Source organism: Mauremys mutica, chromosome 1, assembly GCF_020497125.1.
Source record: "Mauremys mutica isolate MM-2020 ecotype Southern chromosome 1, ASM2049712v1, whole genome shotgun sequence".
Taxonomy (NCBI): Eukaryota; Metazoa; Chordata; order Testudines; family Geoemydidae; genus Mauremys; species Mauremys mutica.
Genome location: NC_059072.1, coordinates 269,065,385 through 269,071,796, shown reverse-complemented (window position 1 = coordinate 269,071,796; position 6,412 = coordinate 269,065,385). Strand labels below are relative to the sequence as shown.

The 6,412-nt window shown below is 44.9% G+C and overlaps 1 long non-coding RNA gene across 2 annotated transcripts in view; it reads right to left on the bottom strand.

Annotated features, from left to right (window-relative positions):
- Window positions 1–870: 870 nt before the first annotated feature.
- LOC123361743 overlaps window positions 871–6,412 on the bottom strand; it is a 55,652-nt gene continuing 50,110 nt past the window's right edge. The window contains exons 3-4 of one of the 2 annotated variants that reach the window (XR_006576212.1): window positions 2,674–2,808; window positions 871–1,286 (exon numbers count right to left, since the gene is read on the bottom strand). This is a non-coding gene — a long non-coding RNA (uncharacterized LOC123361743). The remainder of the gene's footprint in view (window positions 1,287–2,673; window positions 2,809–6,412) is intronic. The other variant, XR_006576211.1, reaches the window with a different exon arrangement.

Here is a 6,412-nt window from a genome sequence, read left to right as displayed (position 1 = left end):
AACACTGCAGCACTCCAGCCACAACCCCTTTGCGTGTGCCTCCCCGCCTTACACTAGGGGCTATGAAGAGCGCTGCTACAAAACTGTCTTCACACTACCAAAGGGACACAAAGGGACAGTAGCAAGGGTCAGAATCTGACCCAGAGTATTTCTGTTCTAAAGGATTAGCATCAAGCCATGCTGTGCTGAGGGTCTCTTATTTTGTCACCAGGTCATGTGACCTTATGCCTGCCATGATTATCCATGCAGTAGTTTTTGGCATCCAAAACTATCGGCCAGTTAGTAGGGACTGACTAGTATTAAACTATAGCAAGTGACCCTCTCGGCCGATGGACTTTGACCCCTGAAGAGTGTAATACTTTCATACCCATATATTGCATAGCCTGTATATACATATGCATTTTTATTTTTGTAAAAAGCTCTGGAAATCTGTGTGACATACCAGGGTGCAATCCAGACCAGTGAGGGGCTGTCTCACCCCGGTCTTGTAACCTTGTGTACCTTACAATGCCTTGCTGAAGTCGCTCCCACCTGGGCTGCTCCCAAGCAGCCTTCCAGCATGTAAGCCACACCCTGAGTGTACCTGTAGCCTGCCAGTTACAGCTTGCTCTCATCAGCCTTGGTTATACTGCAGGGTGTCCCCAACACAGCCTAGTCCCAGATTTTCCCCCAGAAGTGTATATTCTATACTGCCCAGCCCTCTCCTGCAGAGCCAAACATATTAAGCCTGTTATTTCTTTAAGGGACTAATATGCCAGCTTATTACCTTAAATCGAGTTACCCAGACACTTCAGTTTAAACACACTGGATTAGATAAAACAGGAAAACAAATTTATTAAAAACAAAAAGAGAGACTTTAAGTGAGTACAAGTAATGATGCATCCAAGTCAGAAATGGTTACAAGAAAAATAAAGTTAAAACACTGACTAATGCCTAATTTAACAAACTATATTAGATTCAAGCAAAATTTCTCACCACATGCTTCCAGCGAGGTTATTGACAAAACTCTTCAGGCCAGGACCTGAAGTCCTTACCCCCAAAGTCCAAGAGATGTTTTCCTTTGTCTTCTTAAATGTGAGGCCAGAAACAGGCAGGGAGACAGAGAGGGGGGTGTCTTCTGGCGTTTGCCCGTTCTTTTTATAGTTTCAGTCTTCCTCTTGAAAAAACATTTCCAGCTGGGAAATAGGGGACAAAGAGTCTGTGTGGAAGGATGCTCCCTGCTGTTTCTTTTTCACCTGTTTGAGCTACCTTCATTTTCCCTTGTTGCTTGATAACTCTGTTTACTGCTTAAATGCAAATCAAGGCAAAGATATTCTCCTTTGTTCAAGACAGTTCTCTTTGACCAGTGTGGTGCTATGTGAGTTTTGAATATGCACTCTTAACATCAGACAGGGAGATTTATTAATGTCACAATGTTGCCACACATATTTTATTAGGTCAATACTAATTATGCATATTTCAAATGCTACCTTACAAAGCATACCTTGCACAAAGATTAGTACAATAGTGTGTAGGGTGTGAACACAGGGGTGTATTCTGTCACAATCTGGATCCAAATTGTGTCTTAAGTGAGAAGCAAAAATGAATTAGGCAGTGTGGCCTGGGTCCACAAAGGGACTTAGGTGTTCAATGCTCAGTGCTGCAACACCTAATTTTTAGGCACCTACAAAATCAGTGGAATGGGTGGATGGAGGCAGCTATCTCTGCTTGGGACCTACAGCTGGGAATCCCTCTCCTAGAGTCAGGTGACTTAGGTGTCTAAACCATTTGTTGTGAACATGAATTAGGCAGCTGCCTAACTCAATAGAAAACAATGACAATGGTGGCAGCAGGAGAAGGCCTGAGATGTGAAGAACCTCTGTTCAAATTCCTCTCGCTCATCTGGTAGAGAGGGGAATTGATCCAGGGTCTCATACATTCTGAATGAGTACCCGAACCACCGGGCAAAAGGGTATAAAGGAGGCTGCCTCCTCCTCCTGCCATTTTGTGCTAAGTTAGGAATGCTCTGAGCATGCCTAGTAGATCAGGCCCAGCATGGAAGATAGGCATTCCCCCTAGTTTGTGGATCATGCTGGGGCTTAGGTGTGAAATGGGCATTTGGATACCTAGAGTGAGGCAGCAGCACATACGCTCAGAGGCAGAGGCTCCGACTTCCTAAGTTCCCGGGGCCATGGGGGTGTATGACCCCCACGCTGCCCCAGGCCCTACCCCTATTCCACCCCTTCCCCCAAGCTCCACCCACTCTGCCTCTTCCCACCCCTGCTCCGCCCCCCAATCTCTTCCTTCCCCCCCTTCTCCACAGCGCCTTCTGCATGCTGCTGAACAGTTGATCTCTGGTGGGCGGGAGACACTGGAAGTGAGGGAGAGGAGCTACAGTAATTGGGGGGGTCCACCAGTGGGTGGGAGGCGCTGCGGGGGAGGAGCTGATCCCTGGGGCTGCCAGTGGGTGCGGAGCACCCCCTATTTTTTTTCTATGAGTGCTCCAATCCTGGAGCATCCACGGTGTCAGCGCCTATGCTCAGAAGCCATAACTTAGGCATACAGAGAACTTTTACAGTGACTATTTAGGCACTGAGTGAGTTTAGGTGCATACAGGGATAGGCAGCAGCCAAGCAGGGGTTTTAGGGAACACACACAGTGTTTTCACAGCAAAGAACTACTAAAAAAACCTACCGCCCATTTTGACAACTGGCACCCTCCATTAAGAGAGGCCTACCCATGATGTGAATCATGGGGAATCAATGTTGCTGATGAGAAGACAACTGAAGCTTTTGAGATGTGGTGTTGCTGAAGACTCTCATGTGTCTCCTGGATGGAAAAGAAGAATGCTTATGTTAGAAATACTATTGGAGAGAAGCAGACCCAGCTGTCAGAAATTAACAGGCACAAACTTATGTAATTTGGTCACAACAGGCACAGAGATGGAAATAACCTCAAAAAAGTTATCATGGAAGGAATAGTGGCAGGTCTTCATAGCTGGAGATGATCATGAGGAGATAGAGAGATGGTGTGTGGCAGACCGCTGGGAGGTGAGCTGAGGACTCAAAGCTGGCAAGGGTTCAAGAAGGCTTCCAAAAACTCTGCTATGGTGTCACCAATATTCCAACATGAATAAATGGGTTTTACTTATTTACACAGGACTGAAATAGCATGGATTTTGTAGGCCAGGACTGACCAAGCTATATGTGTAAGCCTATAATTTTTTTGCCTGTATACTTCACAAAAGTCAGGGCTATCATTCCATTATGTCCATTAGTAGCAGGTTCAAAATGTAATTGAGAGAAAAAACAAAATAGTGTAATTCACCTCCAGCAGAATCCTACACCAAGTTTTGCTATAATCTTGCTGCAAGTGACTAGTGATTTTGTGTGCGTCAACCTTTCAGGTGCCTGAGTTGAGATGCCTTAACCAGACCTGACTTTCAGAGGGTGGAAACTTAGTACTTTCTGAAAACCAGGCCTCTTTTAGGTGTTTCAGTTCATGCAAAAATCCAGGTAGCTGAAATTGCTCGTCATTTATGAAAACCTTGGCCTTGATATTTTTTGCTTCCAGTCATGGGTGGTGCGTGCACCCCCTGCTCGGGGAGGCTAGCTCCCTGCCCCTTCCTCCAATGGCCCCACCCCCACTCTTCCCCTTCCAACCCCCTCCCCCTCCACTCTGGCCAGCTGGCACCTGAGGCAGCCCTGAATCCCAGCTGGCCCACTGGTGACCACAGCAGTCTGGAGGAGCCCAGAGTCCTGGCCAGCCAGCTGAGGCCGAGCCCTGAACATTAGTGGAGGTTTGGGGAGGCTTAGTTCCCCCAGCCTCCATTACCCACTGCCCATGCTTCCAGTAGTTAAATTTCATAGAATCATAAAAATGTAGAGCTGGAAGGGAACTTGAGAAGTCATCAAGTCCAGCCCTCTGCACTGTGGCAGGACCAAGTAAACCTAGACCATCCCTGACAGGTGTTTGTTCAACTTGTTTTGAAAAGCTTCCAGTGATGGGGGCTCCATAACCTTCCTTCCAAGCCTATTCCAGTGTTTAACTACTCTTATAGTTAGAAAGTTTTTCCTAATATCTAACCTAAGCCCATTATTTTTTGTCCTACTGTCAGTGGACATAGAGAACAATTGATCCCCATCCTCTTTATAACAGTCCCTAACATACTGGAAGACCTGTCAGGTCACCCCTCAGTCTTCCTTTCTCACGGAACATGCCCAGCCGAGTTTTTTTCAGCCTTTCCTCATAGGTCAGGTTTTCTAAAGCTTTTATCATGTTTGTTGTTTTCCTCTGGACTCTTTCCCATTTGTTCACATCCTTCCTAAATTGTGGGGCCCAGAACTGGACACAGTGCCTCTATAAGTACAAAGTAAACTTCAAATACTGTGGGTGAAGTAAATACAGTGATGCAGTAATATTTGCAATTTTAATGATGTTCACTGTACAAGTAAATATTCTATCAGAGATATGTTTACAGCGTATTACAAAATAGATAGTATTGTACTTGCTATCACTGCATTTTAAACCATTCATAGCTTGTTACGCTGTATGTTCATTTCTTAGTGCTGTTGGATGAAAAAGGGAAGAGGGGAATTCAGCAAGAGCGGGAGCACGGCACCAATTTGCGGTGGGGCAGACCATTACTTTTTAACTCGGATCTAGTTTTCACACGAAGACAGTAATGGAGGAGGATGTGTTCTGGGTAAAGCGGTACCCTCTGAAGGACACAATGTTCATAGGCTTTGGAGATCCCAATTATATGTTTGGGGACAAAGTAGGGCCAGTCTCTTTCCTTAGTTAAGTCTCACTTCCAGAAAAATCCTTTCACCCTGAAAGATCCTGTCTACACCATCTTCACAAGCCTAAGTTAAAAGAAAGATGCAGTACACCCACAGAATCCGCAATTGCAGAATGCCAAGACACAACTCTGCCTCAGAACAGAAAAAAAACAACCCACATGTGGGGAAAATCCACCATGGCAGTCAGACTTTCTAACCTACACCAGACAAAAGATTTTGTTTAGAATAAATGTTTATTTAAAACACAGAAAAACTATTGTTCCCAAAACAGAGCCATCCAACCCAAATGGCCAAGTTTAATAACTTCCCAGAGTAAGGGTCTGATTCTGAAGTCCTTTTTCTGGGAAAGCTCCCGTTGAAATTGGATTCCATTTTGCCTGAGTAAGGGCTTCAAGATCAGGTCCTTTGGCGATTTCTTACCTCCCCCTGCACAATTACATAATTCTCATAATTGACATTAGTACAAGTCATGCTCACAGATTGAAATGTTCAAAGCTGACCAAGAGATTTAGCCACACAGCACCTGTGGAATTAACTCAGTACTGCACATATATCATGGCGAAGAAATAACTGTAGTCAAAAATAACAGCAATATAGGTAAGCCAATCTTACTAAACAAACAAACAAAAGCAGGAAAAGAACTGCAATAAAGGAACCAGCAAAAAGCATGTCTAGGGGCCAACCAACCTAAAATTATCCTCAGGAGCCTGCTAGAACTATTTTTATTAAAATCTCCTTGAACTATGAGTACTTTTACTTCATGCAGACCCACATCGCTGTTCTGTGCACTGTAAGAGAAATATAATTGAGCACTGATATTGTTGTCTGGTACTGAAACAAAAGTGTAGGGTCATCTTTATATCCAAATACTGGTTTTATTGTAAAAGTGGCAACGAGTCCTGTGGCACCTTATAGACTAACAAACGTATTGGAGCATGAAGCTTTCGTGGGTGAATACCCACTTCGTCGGATGCACCCTCGAAAGCTCATGCTCCAATACATGTGTTAGTCTATAAGGTGCCACAGGACTCTTCGCTGCTTTTAGATCCAGACTAACACGGCTACCCCTCTGATATTTGGGCCTTGGCTACACTGGCGCTTTACAGCGCTGCAACTTTCTCGCTCAGCGGTGTGAAAAAACACCCCCCTGAGCGCAGCAAGTTACAGCGCTGTAAAGCGCCAGTGTAAACTAATCCCCACGGGGAGGTGGAGTAACTGCAGCGCTGGGAGAGCTCTCTCCCAGCGCTGGCGCCGTGACCACACTCGTGACCACTGTACAGCTGCAAGTGTAGCCATAGCCTTGGTTTTATTGTGTTACTCTACAGAGCAGCTCTATAAGCTCACCTTTTGCTTTTCAGATGCATTTCTTCTTGCCACTGGACTAGGTTCACAAAGCAATCCGGTACTCCAGTCCTAACTGCAGCACAGAATATATTGTTAAAGGAAACAAAAGAGGCCTTTGTTCGCCCATTAGGTAGAAAGCTTTGGGAATCTAGGTGTAATTGTAACACAAATTTGCGGTCACAATCTTCCAGGTGATTTTCTTTTTGTAAAGATTCAAAAGCAAATATCACAGTTTTCTTTTGCAAACATGGCATAGGCAGAACTTGTTTCATTTATGAAGTGTTCGA